Source organism: Panthera leo, chromosome C2 (assembly GCF_018350215.1).
Source record: "Panthera leo isolate Ple1 chromosome C2, P.leo_Ple1_pat1.1, whole genome shotgun sequence".
Lineage (NCBI taxonomy): Eukaryota > Metazoa > Chordata > Mammalia > Carnivora > Felidae > Panthera > Panthera leo.
The window spans coordinates 54,190,936-54,209,721 of NC_056687.1; the positions used below are offsets into that span (position 1 = coordinate 54,190,936).

The 18,786-nt window shown below is 38.1% G+C and overlaps 1 protein-coding gene across 5 annotated transcripts in view; it reads left to right on the forward strand.

Moving 5' to 3' along the window:
• BBX (BBX high mobility group box domain containing) overlaps positions 1-18,786 on the forward strand; it is a 282,183-nt gene that overhangs the window by 21,239 nt on the left and 242,158 nt on the right. The window contains exon 1 of one of the 5 annotated variants that reach the window (XM_042955355.1): positions 7,805-7,835. The exons of the other annotated variants lie outside the window; for them this stretch is intronic. The gene's annotated coding sequence lies outside the window, so the exon portion shown is untranslated. Of the gene's footprint in view, positions 1-7,804; positions 7,836-18,786 lie in introns of those variants that run through there. 5 annotated transcript variants of the gene reach the window in all.

Here is an 18,786-nt window from a genome sequence, read left to right on the forward strand (position 1 = left end):
GACCTTTGGACTCTTTCCACACTTTGGCTATTGTTGATAGTGCTGCTATAAACATGGGGGTGCATGTGTCCCTTCGAAACAGCACCCCTGTATCCCGTGGATAAATGCCTAGTAGTGCAACTGCTGGGTCGTAGGATAGTTCTATTTTTAGTTTTTTGAGGAACCTCCATACTGTTCTCCAGAGTGGCTGCATCAGCTTGCATTCCCAACCGATGTGTTAAGCGTTGGCAGTGTTGCCTCCACAGAGGTGTGCTCTGGTGACCACAACTACCAGATCACATTTAGTTGTTCATTTAAACATCATTTTTAACATGTTGCTCACATACTGTCAAGGAAGGAAACGGAACTTATGATGGAATTCTTTCTTTTTACTTATTTTGGGGGAGAGAGTATGAGTGGGGAAGACAGAGAGAGAGAGAGAGAGAGAGAGAGAGAGAGAGAGAGAGAGAGAGAAAGGGAATCCCAAGCAGACTCTGTGCTGTCAGCACAGATCTTGACTTGGGGCTAGATCTCACGAATAGTGAGGTCATGGCCTGAACCAAAATCAAGAACTGGTTGAGTTACCCAGGCACCCCCAATAGAATTATTTCTTATATGCTATCATCCCATTCCTTCTGTCCTCATCACTAAAGCTGGGATATGTCGTGGCACCTGCGTGGCTCAGTCAGTTGAGCGTCTGAATTCAGCTCAGGTCATGATTTCACAGTCTGTGAGTTTGAGCCCCGCGTCGGGTTCCGTGCTGACAGCTCAGAGCCTGGAGCCTGTTTCAGATTTTGTGTCTCCCTCTCTCTGCCCCTTCCCCGCTCATGCTCTCTCTCTTTCTCTCAAAAATGGATAAAAGTTAAAAAAAATAAAAAAAAAAAGCTGGGATATGTCATGGATCACCCCAATATATGCTTTTAAAATTAGTACTGAATTTATTTGCAAATAAATAAAACAAAGTAGTTTGCATTTTTTCTCTTCCTTTTGGAATTTTATTATTTAGACTTTCTCTTTAAAAGGTGGTAAAAATTCCAGTTTTGTGGTCATAAAATAAACCTGTCATGCATTTTATTTAGCGTTGTCTGAGTGGGGAGAGCAAACATTTCCTCCTTGACAAGAAGCTGGCCGGGCAGCCTTATTTTGGCTCTGCCACACCAGTCAAGGCAGGTACTTGCTGGTCCTTCGACAGTTTAATCTCATTTGGGACATGTTTATTTAAAGCACTTTTAAATCTACACAATTAATAAATGACTATGCTGTAATTCCCATTTCTGATGTCTTGCAGTAAACATAGGAAGTTCCCCTTTGCCCTGACAAAACAGTTTAGTCGCCCCAGCTTCGTAGAGGTGGACAAAAATTCGTTCAGAGAGCACTCCTGAGTCTGTAGCATGGTCTCCAGATAAAAGCTTAAATAGTTAAAAACTTTTTGCTCTCATCCTTTTCCTCGTTAAGCCATCAAATCTTCCTTTATTGCAAGGCTGTTACTGTTAAGACACAGCAACTGTAAAATAGGTCTTGCGCTTGTTACTGCTATCTAGAGTTTACACTGTGATTTCAGTGACCTCTTACTTGCTCTTTCTAACTATGCCGTGAGGTAGATGGTAGGGTATCCTTATTCCCATTTTACAGATGAAGCAGCAGCCTGGGTCAAGTGGTTTTACCCAGGTCACTCAGTTTGCACTGACTCCCCTCAGAACAGAACCCAGTATTCTGGCCACTCCTCCAGAGACCTGCCCACTGTGTAGAGCAGAATTTATTTTCTTTGAACTAAGATTTATTTTTTTTCTCTTTTCCTTATTTTCAGCCTGAAAAGTAACTGTAAATAAATGGAAGAGCAGTGGCATAGACAGCATGGTTGTTTAATTAGTGAAATGGGCCTTAAATTTCTGGTGTACTTAAATCTCTGTATTTAAATAAGTGTTCTCAGATCATATGGAACAACTGTCCATTTGACGATAACTTTTTTACAGCTTGTAATAGAAAATTAAATGCATAGGGAACACACACTGACAAAGAATGTGCTTTGAAGTGTATATTAGGATTCTTAAGTGAGATTTGGATTATGTATTGGGGCCATTTTTTTTTCCTGCAAGATTTATTTCTGAAATTATAAGAAAATTAATTGGAAAATATGAATTGATATCTAGATATCTGAGCTACACCCATTTCTGGAACACATTCATATTATAATTTGAAATCAACTGGTGTTTTGAAAGAAATGGAGGTAGGTGCTGAGGGTTTTTTCTTTTTAACTTTAAAAGGCATTTAAATTTGGCACTCTAGGAAAGTAATGCTTCACAGGCCAGTTAGAGAATTCAATATAGCACCACTGCCAACTACAAAAGAGAATATCTTTCTATTCAAAAATTACTATAAGATCAATTATTCAATTAATATTTTACATAGTAGAAAAGTTGTATTTGTTAGGATCTTATCTCAAAGTTCCCCAAGAGTAAAGAGGCCCACTAATTATTTTACCATACTGAATGATAAAATATTGATTGTGTTAGAGTTACAGATCATTTTTACTTAAAAGATTTAAGTTCTGGGGCACCTTTGTGGCTCAGTCAGTTAAGCATCCTACTTCGGCTCAGGTCATGATCTCACATTTTGTGAGATCGAGTCCTGCATCGGGCACTCTGCTCTCAGTCCAGAGCCTGCTTTGGATCCTCTGTCTCTCTCTCTCTCTGCCCTCCCCTGCTTTCTCTCTGTCTCTGTCTCTTCCTCTCTCTCAAAAATAAGTACACATTTAAAAGACTTAAGTTCTGACCCAAAAGCTATTTATTTAGCGTATTTATTTGTATAGGTTCCCTTCAATTTTTTATAATTTGTATTTGAATATTTATACTAGCTTTGGCACATGGTGTAGTATTGATGGCTGAAGAAGAGGTTTGTTAAAGAATTGCAATTTGAAAAAAAGCCAGAATGTGTGTGTTTACTGAAGGCGTATTAAGAAGGAAGGAGTTAATAACTGTGAACTTTCTTTTCTTTCGTTTGACTTTTCATTTAAAATAGAGTATGGAAATAAAAGTCATGAGGATAATTAGGTGCAATTCCTCCTTACCCTCAGCTGTTAAGCAGTGGAATGCAGTGGTCTTTCTTTACCTAGAAACAGCCTGTGAGGAAAGAATTATCATCTCCATTTTAGATGAGGGAATTGAGTCTCAGAAGCTAGGCAGCTTGCCCAAGGTCATTCTTCCGGTAAGTGGTGGAGCTGGCATTCCATTCCAGCTCCTTCTGTCTAAGGAGGCCATGCTCCTACTCACTCCCTTACACTGCCACACTGCCTCTTGTGCTGCCCGCATGGCATTTGTGCCACTCTATAGTGCCATGTACCTGTTTTGACTCCTACTGAGTTGTAATGCTGAGGTGCTGGCTCAGGATAAAAGTACCTTTTCTCTATTTGTGTTCCTACATTGTCACACAGATAGCCATAAACAGACTTGCTTGTTAATAACTATTTCTTGAGTCATTCTAAGCATATGGTAAACCTCTACAGTTTAAAAAATTAGTATTATTAAATAGCATTCTAAGTGATGAATACCTGATTTTTTTTTTAAATAAATATTGTGCCATCACATAGAAAAGAAAATAAGTTTTGGAATTCAGAAAACTTAAACCAAAATAGAGTAATAGAATTTTAGCTCTAAAAGGGATATTGTAAATGGTCTTAGCGTAGTCTAATCCATCATTTTAAATTCGAAGGAAGTAAGGCACCGAGTAAGGATCCAGGCCATGTGAGTGGCAGAACTGGAACCAAACCTAAGACTGCTTCGTTTGGTGTTTTGCTCTAGAAATCTGTTTAGCACCAAAATGATGTAGAAAATATTGTTTGTCAATTGATGGCACCATTTTCACAGTAGGAATATGTGACTTTTTTTTGTGCTGCTGTTTATATAAATGGTAAAAAAGATCAAAGAACTAAAATGTTATTGTTAGCATAAAGCTATACGTAATGCATTATACATACTAACTTCGAAATCATTTTATTATATGACTAGTTGACTTCTAATTTATTTAGTAGTATAATATAATTTTGGTAGCTAATAGATAATAAACTGAAACACGGCTTTGGTGTAGCTCCCTGTGTCCTGAAAACAGAGGAAGAATTTGCAAAACAATAACACATTGTTAAATGGCATGCCAGTTTATCAAATGCCATAAGTTTATTACAGTGTGGTCTTAGGAAAAACCATCCCAGCCTTAACAGCAGCTCATCCTAATCTTAAGGAAAAGGACTTTTAAAGTTATTCTAGGGCTGTTAGCTTTTGTTCCATCCATGAAAATATAAACTGCTCATAACTGTTGATTAGGAGAAAGAAGTTTGTAAAACCACAGCAGATGTAGTTGTGAGTGATTGAGCTGATTTGTGTCCTGGAACGCCTCATGGTGGCCTTGTTAAGAAACTGCTGTAGTGAAACATAGTGACCACATACCTTGTAACTGACCGAACCCACTCAAATGTATGTGGACTAAACATGAGTGAGTTAGGACCCTGGATGATATTTTCAAGGTTGGTATTTTTAAGTTTCATTTGGGACAAATTAACCTCTCCTCTGCAGGGAGGAAGCCTGGTATGTCTTATCAGAGCTCTGCTTCTGGGAGATCCCCTTGGGGACTGGTCATCCTCTAACCCTGACCTTCCAGAGAATAAGGACCAGGTAGTCCTGGAAGCTGCTGGCCTACTTTGCTTGTGTTAGAAAGTTAGGAAAAAAGGTACCCTTTTCTTGAGATATTCTAGTTCCAAATGTTGAAAAATTGTAACAATAGATTGATTTACTTAGAACAAGACACTTTATTGCGTTCTGGCAGGAAGCCAGAGCATACATCTGTGCTCTGTGATGTAAGTGGCGCCCCCTAGGGTTGTGCATAGCACAACTTGCCCAGCTTTTCACAGAGACCCTGCATTTCTATCCAGGGAAATCATGTGTTTAGATCTCAGATATTACGACATCACATCAAATCTAGAAATCTATAAATACAGTACTTGAGTATAAAATGCTAGTTATTTAGGAAACCATTACTTTTTAAATCATAAACATACTAGAAATGGAATTAAAAGACTGGATAGTGGAGACATTTCTTTACTTCTGCAGTGCACTACAGAAGGCTCTGTATTACACATACCTTGGCCCATGCAATCTATTTTCAAAGTTCGTCTGTCTTTTAGAGTTCTGATTAAAGAAGAAAATTTTCTGACCTTTATAAAGGAGGTTTCCTTTATTAGATAGGTGCAGTAATAGAATGCAGAATGACTTTATGCATCCACCTCTTTTATCCATCATTAAAAGTTAATTGTCACATCATGTAAGTGCAACTTGATGGGATTTTTACCGTACCAAAAATTGGCAACCTGCGATAAAGAAAGCATGCTCTGTGAGGACTTGAGTTGAGAATGAAAGGGAAAATGAACCTTTTATAAATCTTAAGTGGCAGCTAAGTGGAAATAAAAGCTTTTATTTATTTTTAATTTTTAATTTTTTTTTTTTTTTTTTTGAGAATGGTGATAGCAGATCAGTACCTTATGTTTAGTTGGAAGAAGGTTTCAGAATGCAGCTTGTCTGACTCCAGGGTGGTGGCTTGGGTGACTAGGGACTGTAGACGTTTAGTCTTCTATACATTTGGAAGGATAATAATGCATTCACTGTCTTCGTTCTGGTCCATGGAATTATTTTAACAGGAGCAATAATTACCTTTCTCATTCTTATTTAAGGAGTGGCAATTGGTGAGATATTCAGCAGGAAATCCATTACCCTACTTGTAGTCTGGTGCTTCCCTGGTTGAGTTTAAGTCTTACCCAGTAGGTAGTGATGATGCATTAAGTAGTTAAAACCATGGTTGTACTGGGTCATTCATTCAGCTCAGTGACATGTGATTGTAAAATAAAGGAGGCCAAAAAAGATTTTGAAATGGTGCTGTCTTACCAATCCTCACGGTTTGGGAGAAAGGGCAGTAAAGTGTTGCTGGTTTGTAAGAAGGAGACTGCTTATTTACAGTATTTCAAAGGTGTTAATTATTTCTAGTAGGAATATTTCACCTGAAACCTCAAGGTAATCCTTAACCTTTTACTCTTATTTGGGTCCTGCTGGGCAGTGACCGGTTTTCCCACACTATGGCACCTCACCTGGCTAGAGCTTTCCTGCTGGATTCCTGGCTCACAGCAGACTGAATCAATAATAAGTTTGTTTGAATCAGCGCCCTTTTCTGTACCCTCTGAAAGTCAGTTCTATTTAAGACTTGGGAGCCACTGACCATTCATATTTTGATTCTTCAGTTCTTCAGACTTTGCTGAGATAACACTGGTTCTCTAGCCATTCCTGCCCATAAATTACTAGTGTTTATTTTTTAATTTTACCATTGTCATAATTTTAGGAAATGTTAGTATTAATAACTTAACAACTTTTAAAGTTCTTTGTAAAATACTGGTTATTTTCTTACTTTATTGATTAAATAAAATCCGGATTTCTTAGATTACATGCCACATTAAATAAAGCATTAACAAATAGTTTAAGTCACAAATCATTTTAGGAAACGTAACAAAATCATTTTTTCTCACATGAGACAGATAATTGTGCAAGAAACTTGTATCCTGTCTTGGTGTTTTGTTGTTGTTTTTTTTTTTAACCATGTAGGTTACGAAAAGGATCGGAACTTCTGGAATTAAGTAACAGAAAAATGTATTTTATCTTCATAAGAATCCATAGTAATCATAACATTAATACGAGGAAATTTTTTTTTGTTAAATATGTCTTATTAATTTAAAATGTATAAATTAGATAGATTTGATCATGATATTTGGAAAATGGGGTGTCCTGCCCAGCCTTTCATTTAGCATACTTAGAAAACTATCTTTATTTCATTATAAATGTGGTACAGTTATTGAAACTGAAAGTAATGTATGGGTCCTTTATATCCCCCCAACTCCTGCTGTATTTTCAGAAGGAAAAGTAATTCTATTGGTTTGCCGAGTAGCTTCTTACCCAACCAGTTTCTGGGATGGTCTATTAATGTAACTGCTCTGTGGGTTCATTTAATCTGACTTGTGGGTAATGAGTGTTTTAGGTAAACATCATAATGTTCAGGATAGTTTACTTATTTCCTTGCTTTAAAAATGTGTAAATGCTATGTAAGTAACAATTATCTAAACAATCTGTTTTATTTTATGAGAGAATGCTAGAAGAGTATTCGTTCTGACAACAGGAAATAAAATTCAAACATTCTCAGATTTTTTCTGTTAAGATTTGTACCTTTAAATCTTAGCTATAGTTAGGATGATGGCATAATTTATAGTTATCCTGCAGAACTTTAAGAAAAGTTTGAAAGAGTTTATGATGGTTCTAAACATCTTTAGTAAATTAATGGTATTGGAGATAATTTACTAAATAACCTGTTCAGTGAATGAAATTATTGAACTTGGTCTTATTTGTAGAAGTTGTGATTGTGTCTTACATGCTTGACAGTGCCTGGTTCAATACCTGTCAAGTCAAGAGGCATTCAGGAGTTACTGAACACATGAATGAAACGTAAGACTGAATTTAGAGTCTGCAGGCTCTTCTGACACAGAATTTTAAGATCTGATCGGTTTTTTCTCAGATTTTCATGAATCTTGGTTTTCTTTTTGTTTTGCATGTGTCCTACCCTTCAGGAAATGAGTAAAATATGATGTTAAACATAACACGTATTTACTACCCCTTGTATGTTAAGTGCTCTTCTGTGTACTTACAAATAATCTTACTTAAATTAAAGATGATAACAAATCTTGCTGATAGATATAACTCATCCAACCTCTCCCATTTCTTTTTTTCCTTTCCTTTCTCTTCTCTCACAGATCTTGAAACTGAGGTTCCAAGAGGGTGAGTAACTTAGCTAGGAACATACACAAGGCACCAGCATCTAAGTCCAAAGCCAGTTTCCTTTCTAGTGTCCTCACTCATCCAGGGAATCTTAACACCTGGACTCTTAATTTCTGATTCCTGGAACAACTGGGTTTTTTTTTGTTTGTTTGTTTTTCATCTGCTGGGCTCTTTCTTTTTGTGATTTAAAGCTGAGTTCTAGGCCTAGCCACACTCTTAGACACCTAATTAAGTTGGTCTTTTAATATCTACCTGAGAGGCAGCCTGATGTCAAAGTATTATCGTGTGTCAGACGAACCCCATTTGAATGTCATCTGTGCTATCTCTTAGCTGTGTGACTTTGGGCCCTGCCGTTAACCTCTTGGAACTCTGTTTTTCTCATCTCTACACAAGAAAAATATTTTTATTTATAAATAAATAAGAAAGTCATTTTGAAAGTCATTTTGAAAAATAAAAGCTACAACCTATGTAAAGGAGTCAGCTGCTTTGCACAGACTCAGCAGCTATAAATTTATACTCCTTTGTAGAAAAGACACTCCTGCCTCTGTTAGTTATATTCAGTGTGTCCGTGTTTATGTCTGTGTTCATTTGTCTGTTAGTAAGCCTAACATATAATGTTACAGTTTTGCTCACTTACGTATTAAAAAAAAATGGTTCGGAAAACAAGTGGTTTCCTCAGGGGTTGGAGGGAATCCTGAATAGGCAATGGTACACATTTAAGGACCTGTGAAGGCTAGTTGGCCTGCAGAGAGAGCACTGGAGGAGGCTTGGGTGGGCAGTAGTAGCATCAGGTGAGGAGACTCTTCCAGCATCAGAGGCTGGAAATAATTAGGAACTCGTCTAGAGCAGCCACAGGATCGATGAGGCACAAAGGGAGCCGAGCGATATTTTACAGGTCCAGTTGACAGCACACTGAAGTACTTCATCTGTAGCTCAATAGAATGATGGTGAATGCCTCCTTTTGCTATGGGAACTCCTTCTGAGAAAATGAAAGCATCAAATCAGATTCACTGGAACAACTTTTCTAAGAGTGTAGCACTATCTAAGTCATGCTCACAAGATCCCTTCTAAACACTGTGAAAGCAAAAAAATGTTAAGTAAAGTTATTATGTCAGCGTTTAGGTAATTTACAGTGGCGTTCAATTTTTATATACTGTAAATATATTTTTATAGTTCTTTGGGGCCCTTTGTATATTCTGTATTATAAATACACACACATCGGGAAAGGAGAGAGGAAATACAGAAATAACCACATATCAGTTTCTTATTTGATGATGCATCTTGAATCAGTAATGCAGCCCAGTGATAACACTGTTGATTTTTATGTGAAAATTCTTTATGATCATCAGTTTTATAAAGTAGTTTCCAAGAAAGCATTTCAAGGAGGTTTCTTTTTTTTTTTTTCCTTCCTCCCCCCTTCGCCCATTTAAAGAAACATTTAGAATAATAATGGTATTTAAGTTTATTTAGTACAATACATTTTTGTTAGGAAAAGCATTCTTCAGAAAAATCGTATCAGCTTTTGCTTTCACATCTAGCATAAATGTAGAAGGCTGTGAGAAGAGACCATATAAAATTTAATATGTATGATTTTTTTTTTCCTTCCAGCATCATAGACCTCAGTAATACACTTGTGTGTTAGGGTGTAAGCCCTGAAAATTGATAAACCCAGATTCCAGCCCTGGCTTTTGCACCACTGAAATGTGTGCATTTCAGTGCCAGACATTTTATTTCAACAGGCCTCAGTTTTCTTACCAATGAAATAGGGACTGGCTTGGAGTGATTAGGAAAGGTCCTTCCCAGGATAACAGCTAGTGACTCTGACCTGTTAGAGCCGCAAGGGAAGAATCTCCCATAAATGCTGACAAATTGTAATTCAGATTATTATTCAGTATTCTTCAGAAGTTTTCCTGACCTGCATCTGTTTTCATGTTAGGAGGCTGAAAGGCCCATGGTTACCTCTGTTGGAGAACGTTGTCCTTTTCTGAGTAGAGTGCAAGGCATGTGGAAGGATGCCCCCAATTAATAACTGCTGGGTTTCTTTCCTTTGTGAGAGGTATCAGACTTGATCTGATCCTCTGCCAATGTTAGAGAAGCAGTTGAAACAACTCTTGCTATATTCAGAAGTAAACTTTTTAGTGGACAGTCACAGAAATCTTTATGTTCACTCAGTGAACATTTACAGGGGTCCTTCCTTTTGCCTGGCTGGCATAGTATTAAGCTCCAAGAATATAAAGTAAACACAAATAAGTACCTGCAGGGCCAGCTTCTATAGTAATAGAGAATATAGGCAGTAAGGACTTAGTACAAATTGGTATGACTACAGTATTACAGATGGAAAAGTGTGAAAACTGAGTGACTAGTCTCTAAATTGTTGTTAAAACTAAGACTATTAAAAAAAAAAGTCAAATCAGTAAAAGTGCTTGAAAAAATTAAAAGAGAGTAGGACTCTTTCCAGCTTCTCCTCCCCCAACTAAAGGGTCTTTATCTTGAAGTGAGATGATGAATTCTCATCTGGGTTTCTTCATATTTCCCTTGTTCAGGTCTGAAAACAGGGACATTTCAGCTAGTCTGAACAACCATGACAAGAGGCAGGGAGATGTGCAATCTCTAAGGACATTGCAGCTCCAATTATTTAGGGATTTATAGATCAAAGCCTTTTTAGTCATTTTTGCTGAGGTGGCAAAGACCTCATTTTACTCACCCTTTAACTTCTCTATTTCATTTGACTTCATAAGGAGAAAAAAATCTTTATTCCAAAAATTTTGTTTTGAAGTAACAGTAACCTTAGGTTGGTAAGGATCTGCTAAATTTGCTGAGTTTGAAAGGACTGGCCAGTAGTGAAAAGTTTGACTTAATTGATATTTAGATATCCCATTAAAATGAATGATGAAAATTCTCATTGTATTATACCAATGGATTAACAATTTTTATAAATTCTTCTCTATTTTTTTTTTAATTTTTTTTTAACGTTTATTTATTTTTGAGACAGAGACAGACACAGCATGAACGGGGGAGGGGCAGAGAGAGAGGGAGACACAGAATCGGAAGCAGGCTCCAGGCTCTGAGCCATCAGCCCAGAGCCCGACGCGGGGCTCGAACTCACGGACCGCGAGATCGTGACCCGAGCTGAAGTCGGACGCTTAACCGACTGAGCCACCCAGGCGCCCCTTCTCAATTTATAATAGTAATTTCTACTGTCTTATTGAGTATTATGTACTGGATAATGTGATAGGTATTTTAAATCACTTTATTTAATCTTTATAGGAATATTAGGAGATAGGTATTATTATTCTCTGTTTTACCTGTGAAGAACCTAGGACTCCTGGTAGTTAAATATCTTTTCCACTCAATGGTTTCTGTGCTTCAGGATGTGAATTCTGGTCATTTGGACTCTAGGTTTTAAGTCCAATCTGCCTCAAGTATTTACAGCTGATGTCTAGGCCTATGCTTTTTAATGCATGTGCTAAAAGACATATTTTGGGTGGATGAGCTTTTTGCCTGTGAGGGCAGCATGAGGAAGGAGAGACTGGTGTTTAAACAGGAGAGGTGCATTGTAATGTTTTTTATTTTTTTTTGAGAGAGTGCAAGCTGGGGAGGGCCTGAGAGAGAGGGGGGGACAGAAGATCTGAAGGGGGCTCTGCGCTGACAGTAGCTAGCCTGATGCGGGGCTTGAACTCACCACAAGATCATGACCTGAGCCGAAGTTGGATGCTCAACTGACTGAGTCACCCACGTGCTCCAGGAGAGGTGCATTTTACAGGCTGAGATTACAATAAGATTGCCATAAGTAGCCAGCAGTAGAACCCAAGACAGCAACTGAAAGATACTTCTCATACACTAAAGGGAAAGGGTAGGTGAAGAGGTAGATAGATGAGGCCTTCAGATGTAGCTATTACTGCCCCAACTAATGCCTCCCAGGTTTACTTCTGAACAATTGGAGTCTTCTGAGTAGGATCTGAGAATTTGTATTGTTCACAAGTCCTGCAGATGACTCTGATCTGCGCAGATGCTAGTGGTGTACCACATAGGTACCTGTGAGCCTAAAGTGGATGAAATATGGGGGATGTGGGATCTGAACCCAGGAGTGCTGTCTATGTAGATGGCTGTTTCTTTTCTGAAGAACAGAAGCTGAGGATCAAAGAATAAAACAGACAGCGGTGAGGAACTATTGATTACAGATTTGGAGTATTATTCATTCTTAATTTTTAAACCCTTTTGTGGCTATTATTTGTAGAAAATAAACTGATATTTTTCTCTCACATTTTCTGTATTTAAAGTGGGTCTATCTTAAATGATCTGGTACCCAAAGAGATTTTGTTGCAAATAGACTGATACCATTTCACTTCTCTTTTTTGCACAATATTAATTTTAAGCAAAAGACATGGTTTACTTACTGAGCTTAACATGTACATACTTTATTACTTAACTTTTCTAATTATTGTGTGTATTTGCATTATGTCTTCAACTGTGGAACATTTATTTTCTAGGTTTCTAACAATAGTGGACTGTGTTATTTCAGGAAGATGGTAATATTTTAGGCTTGTTTTGTGATCTTTTTTTTTTTTTTTCAGTGCTCCAGACACACAGTACTATGAGTGATTCTGGATGTGTGGTTATATCTTATGGTTTGTAAATACATTAAACTTGGTAACAATAATTTTTTTTTTCCTCTAAAATCTGGGGTAATTAAAAAAGATGATATGGAAGTAAATCTATGGGAAGAAAATTGAAATGTAATATTGAATTTACTGATAGGCCTATCTTCAGGCCTTTTTATCCACAGCAATGATTATATCATCATTTTTTGCCTCTTCCATATTTTGTAAGGCTCTCTACCACATAAAGAATATTTTTTTTAGCAAGAAATAAATCCATACAGATAACTGAGAATGGCTTTATCTTAACATGGAAATCCAATTAAAAAAATACCTTTGTTTTCTGCTTTCTTTTCAGAGTATTTATTTATACTAGAACAAAGCCTGTTTGAGGTTCAGTTGCTCAGTTTCCCACCCCCTGCCCTACTCTCTCTACTTGCTTGCAGACTAACAGTTTTGAGTATGAGAGGTTGAAAACAGGATGATTTGACCAAACAGTTGGAATACGTCTGTTGTTTAAGGCTTTAGATGTGTCCAACTCGACAAAGGAATTTGTAGATTGCCAAGGGCACTTTAGCAAAGGAAAAATGATGTACAGAGGTCAAAATAATCCACATAGATCATGAAAAAAGCTTGGGGAATGCTTAACTTTTTCAAGAAGACATTGACTGCTATGATCATACCATTGCAATGATCATAAAAGTTCAACAACAAAAATACTCATCAAACGGCAGAAACTGAACCAAAAATACTGTCCCGCTCACATTTAAGAACGCAATCCCCAACTTCTGGAAATACACTATTCATCTCTAGGTTAGAAAGATGTGAATTAAAGAAGCCTCAAGAAAGGACATCTGAGACACCGTGGGGATAGAGAGCCCTAGTTGAAGAAGGCTCTCCTTTCAAATGCTGAAAGCATCTCTGGTTTAAACCTGTGAAATCATGGATAAAACCAGAAAAGAACTGTCCTCCCAAATTCTCGTGAATTTGAATGAGTAGTAATTTCTTAGAGTCCATAAAAATTTCTGGACAAGTAACCACCCCCACATGCATGACTGTCATAAACATTAGCACAGAAATGTTATAAAACTGTTGTCCCTAGAGAAGATTAAAAATAGCAAATACAAAATATAATTTAAAAAAAGTTATGATAGAAAAATAATGGGGCATTATAGCAAGTAGGAGGTTTTGGAGTTCATCCATAATCTTGTGGGGTTGATGTCAGGGGAGAAACCATGTCCTGCCACAACAAGCCCTTGTCTCTACTGTCGGATCGAGTGCCGGCCTGGGTGGCTCAGGGCCTGCTTGGCTCTGTTGTTCACGTGCTCTGATGTTCTATCACTCTTGATTGCTATCCTGCCAAGTTCCTTCAAGATACTAGGATTTTGCTTTCCAGTTTAGAAAATTATTGGTTAATAGAATTCATTGCCTATGAAGCTCTGATTCAATAGATATTTATTGAACAAGTTTATGTGCTTCTTATTATATATAAAATGTCTTATATTAGATAGAAAGTTTGGAGGTGTGTGTATATATTATTTTACTTTTTTGGATTAGATGTTGTAGTTTCGGGCCTTGAGCCAGACCATTTTGCTGAGCAAACTTTCAGAGCCCTTCTCTCTGTAGGGAAGTATTACATGTAAATGCTGGGTGTTAAACAGCTTTAATAGGTATCTGGTAACTTTCTGCTGTTATAATTTTAATTAACAGAACCAGTGTGGCCGTCCCCCTGGACCTACTGTGATTTTGGTGATTTTCTGGCATTTCTTTTGAAGAGATTGCTTTAGGAAATGTGTGTTAAGGCACAGACAAATCTTATGTGGTAATCCTACCATGTCACCCATTTAAATTTCCAGAAAAGGCTCAATTTTTATAAAACAACAGGTGAAGATGTTAGAAAACTTTAAGGAACCAAGCATCTTTGGCTAGATTCTGGAGCTCTCTTAAATAAGTCTAGAAGCCAGAGTCGGAGGGATTTTTGGTTTTCTTAGTGTTCTGTTGCTCAAATTTTTCTACTAACGTACCTAAATGGCAGAAGAAAGTAAACTCCTATTCAAATAAGGTCAGGGGTCCTAGGCCAGATTGTGCTACCAGAAGCTCAGATTTGTTGAAGTTTCGAAAGTGCTTTATCTTAAAAATCCATTTTAGTACTGTATTGTAAAATATATACCCTTTTGTTAGGGTAAAATTGACATGGTAAAATGCACAGATCTTAAAAATCCGGATACGTTTTTTAAAATTTATTTTGAGAGAGTGCGCATGAGCATGCGTGTGAGCAGGGAAGGGGCAGAGAGAGAATCCCAAGCAGGCTGTCAGTGTGGAGCCCGAAGTGGAGCTTGATGTCATGATTGCGAGATGACCTGAGCTGATACCAAGAGTTGGATGCTTAACTGCTGAGCCACCCAGGCGCCCCACTTTTTTTTTTTTTTTGAGGTAAAATTGGCATGGTAAAATGAACAGATTTTAAGTTTAGAATTTGGTGAATATTGACAAAAGCATACACAAGTATAATCCACACATCTATTACGAATATACCTACATATTTTAACACAGAAGTGCTGTTTGAAATTATTTGCCATTAAGAAAATTGATACCCTAATAATATTACCTATTTTTTAAAAATTTATTTATTTTGAGAGACAGAGAGAAATTGCAAGTGGGGGAGGGGCACAGAGCGAGGAGAGAGTGAGAACCCCAAGCAGGTTGTATGCTGTCAGTGCAGAGCCTGATACCAGGCTCAGACTCACAAACCTTGAGATCATGACCTGAGCCAAAGTCAGATGCTTAACCAACTGAGCTACCCAGGCTCTCCGAATATTTACCTTTTTTTTATTTTGTGGCTTCTACTTGTTCTACCGTTTTGTGTAATACCACTACCCCTGAAATGGTGGTAGTGGACACGGTATGGTTATTTCATTTTAAGAACTGCAGGCTTCATCATGACAGCCGTGCAAAATGGTTGTACGTCTTAGTGGACTTTAAAGTCTACCTTCAGCTAGAGAAGTTGATTAATGCCTATTGTTCACCTAAATACCAAAAAATTCCTACTGCTCTAGTTGCAAATAGTTTATCAAGTCAAGCAGTAGGTCTATGGCTAAGAAATTGAATATCCCTTCACATGCACTGTTTTGCTGGTACTCTTAGAGTAAGGCCTATTCACATATATATGATCTCCCATTTAGTTCCTTTAATATCCTTTTAGGATAACAGCTGACACTTTCCTTTGCAGTAGTCACCCTCCAGGAATCTGACTGATGACCCGCTCTCTGTGTTTTATTCCCATTTCTTGAATTCTTTCTTGAGCATTGCCTGCAACTATAACTGCAGATTTCTTCACTCAGATTTTTTCAGAGAGGAGATATTAAAGCTTCCTTTCAGTAGAGAGCAAATTTTAGTTATTATATCTAGTGCAGCACACAATATATCAAGCCCACTAGGTTGATTTCAGTTGTAGGTTTTGCTGTTAGGTAATATAAGAGATACATAGGGATAGGGCCAATGGTCAAGGAATGTTTAATAGTATTAGGGGAGCTGATGGTGATTACTAATATTTATTGAGACCTTTTTATGCACTAGGTAGTAGTCTAAGCCTATTGAATGTATTATCTGATTGTATCTCCACAATAATCATTTGATTATTAATAATAGACCCATTTTATGCGTTAAGAAGCTATGTGTCTTAGGACAGGTTTCCTAGAAATAGAGCCCGATACGCAGATTTTTATGCAAGTGATTCACTTGGGGAGGGCCCTCGGGCTCTCAGGAGGAACCTGAGCAAGGAAGGGAAGCGGGATGCTGAGGGCAGTGGTCCCTGGACCTGCAGTGTCAGCATCACCTGTTAGAGATACATATTCTCAGATCTCACTCAGTAACCCTGGCTCAGCAACTCAGGAGTTGGGAAGTAACCTGTGGTTTAACTACTCTTCCAGGTGATTCTGATTGATTGTAAACTTTAAGAACCACTCTGGTAGAGGAAGAAACCAGGTAAAGATAACAAGTTTTGCAAAAATGTAGCCTCGGTGGGATCCTTTGAGGAGTTTTGGAGCATGAATGGCACTGTGAATGGCACTATAGGGTTGCCGTTGAGAAGAAAGTTACTTTGGTACTTTGATCTGTCAGACATTGACTGTGGGGGACTTCCCTGGGGAACAGGCAGTGAGGGAGGGGTATAATTTCCCAAAGTCTCTGGAAGAGGTAGCCCTTGTGTAGCTGTGAGCCATTAACATCCAACATCCCTGGCAGCTGGGTATGCCCACTCAGAGGAATCTGGGTGGGGCATCCTAGCTTCTGCTACACTGAGGCACAGGGAAGTTATGTAAATAGTTTAAATTCTCAAAGCTAGTGATGGGATTTGAACTCAGGCACTCTGACTCCAGAGTCCATTTTCCTAATCATTAGGTTTACTCTCTCCCGTGGTTGGAAAAGTAATACCAATAACACCATGAACATAAATGCTCAAGAGACAATTTAGAGGAGGAAGTTGGTTCTGACTGGGGAAAACAGAAGCCCTCAGGAAAGAGGTGTCATATGATGTTTGCCTTGAAGTTGGATAAGGTCTGGACATGTAAAAATGTATGTAAGAGCTTCCTAGGTGGAAGGAATAGCCTAAGAAAAGGCACAGTAGCATGCAAATGTGGGTTTGTTACAGAAAACCAGTTATTCTGTTTGACTGCAGTTTGGCTGATTAAAGAGTTCTGGGAGAAAAGTCTTCAACCTTGATTTGAGGCCAGGTTGCAGAGATCCTTAGATGCCAGGCAAGTGAAGATTTTTAATCTGGGAAGCAGTGTAGTCAGAACTATCCTTTAGGAAGATTAATAGGACAACAGGTGTGTAGGTTGAATTTTAGCAGGAGAAATGGGATAAGCTGAAAGGAAACAATCCTGGAAGCAATCAATGTAGATGATGAACTAAGACCTGCTCTTGGCTGTGGCAATTAAACCGGAAGAGAAATGGGTAGAAAGGATACTACAGAAGAAGTGGTATGGGTGTTGAGGGAATAAAGCAGAGCAAGCCATTGGAGAAGCTTCCTGCCTAAGAGAATGCTAGTCCTTCCACCCAGGGGTGGAGCTTCTGCAGTGGAGGGTGTTTAAGAGTGTGCAGACAAAGTACAGTTCAGGTTCAGGGGTGTGAATTTGGTAGGGGGCAGCCCATGTGGAGACGTCAAGCAAGTAGCTGGACTGCTGAAATAAAACTCAGGGGTGCATATGTAGATTTAGAAGACTTCATTGTAGTAGCAATTATTGAAAGCCACAAGGTCTGATAATAAAATTGCTAAGGATGGGAGTAATAAGAGAGGGTCAGTGTCATTTAGGATTAAAATTCTTGGTCCCTTCTTGTTCAGTTTTTTCATCTATTGACTCACATGGCCTCCAAATGAATAATGAAATTAAATTACATTTTGCGTGTTAAATCAAGAGAAAGTCAAACACCTAATGCTTTCTAACTCAGGGTAGGGAATATAATGGGAAAAACAATGGAAAAAGAGTCTTCCCAGGTGAAGGGAAACCTGTCTTTTCAGCTCTTCCTAGGTAGTATCTTGACCCTTTATCTCCTTTTTTTTCCCTTTTTTAATTAGAGGTAACTAAATAGTTTGGCTTGAAAAAAATCTTTCTTGTTTGCTTGCTCTTGCTATAGGCTTATATTTGTAAATAAAAGAAAAGGCAAAAATATCAGCCAATTACTAGGTAAAGTCAACTAGGAAGTAAGAGTAAGATTTCTTTCTTTTTTGAAAAATATTTTTTAAGTTTATTTATTTTGAGAGAGAGACAGTGAACAGGGGAGAGGCAGAGAGAGAGAGAAAGAGAATCTCAAGCAGGCTCCATGCGGTCAGCACAGAGCCCGATGCGAGGCACGAACTCACGAACTATGAGATCATAATCTGAAGCAAAATCAAGAGTCTGATGCTTAACTGACTGAGCTACCCAGGCACCCCAGATTTCTTTCTGATAAGTCATGAGACGCCGATTTAGTTGTATTTCCAATTGTTTCAGTTTAGATATGCATAGTCAGTTATTTCAGAAAGAGATGTTTAAGTACTCTTGATTAATGGGGCTTGGAATGGCATTTTGTGCTGTAGCTCATTCTTATTCTGAGTCCAGCTGTTAGTGATGTCAGAAGATGCTTCCACTTCGGGTGTCCACTTATTATTATCTAGAGAATGATTTCGTAGACCACAAGTTTCTGGAATTTGTAGTTGGCCAAGGAGTGAAAGTGAATTTTTGCCAGAACAAACTAGGTGGACATTGTCTTCTTCAAAGGTAATCCTGGGGAAAGTGAGACCTCCCTGGCCTCCAACCACTAGTCATGGCATTCCCCTAGTCATGACAATCAGAATGCCTCCGAGGGGGCAAAAT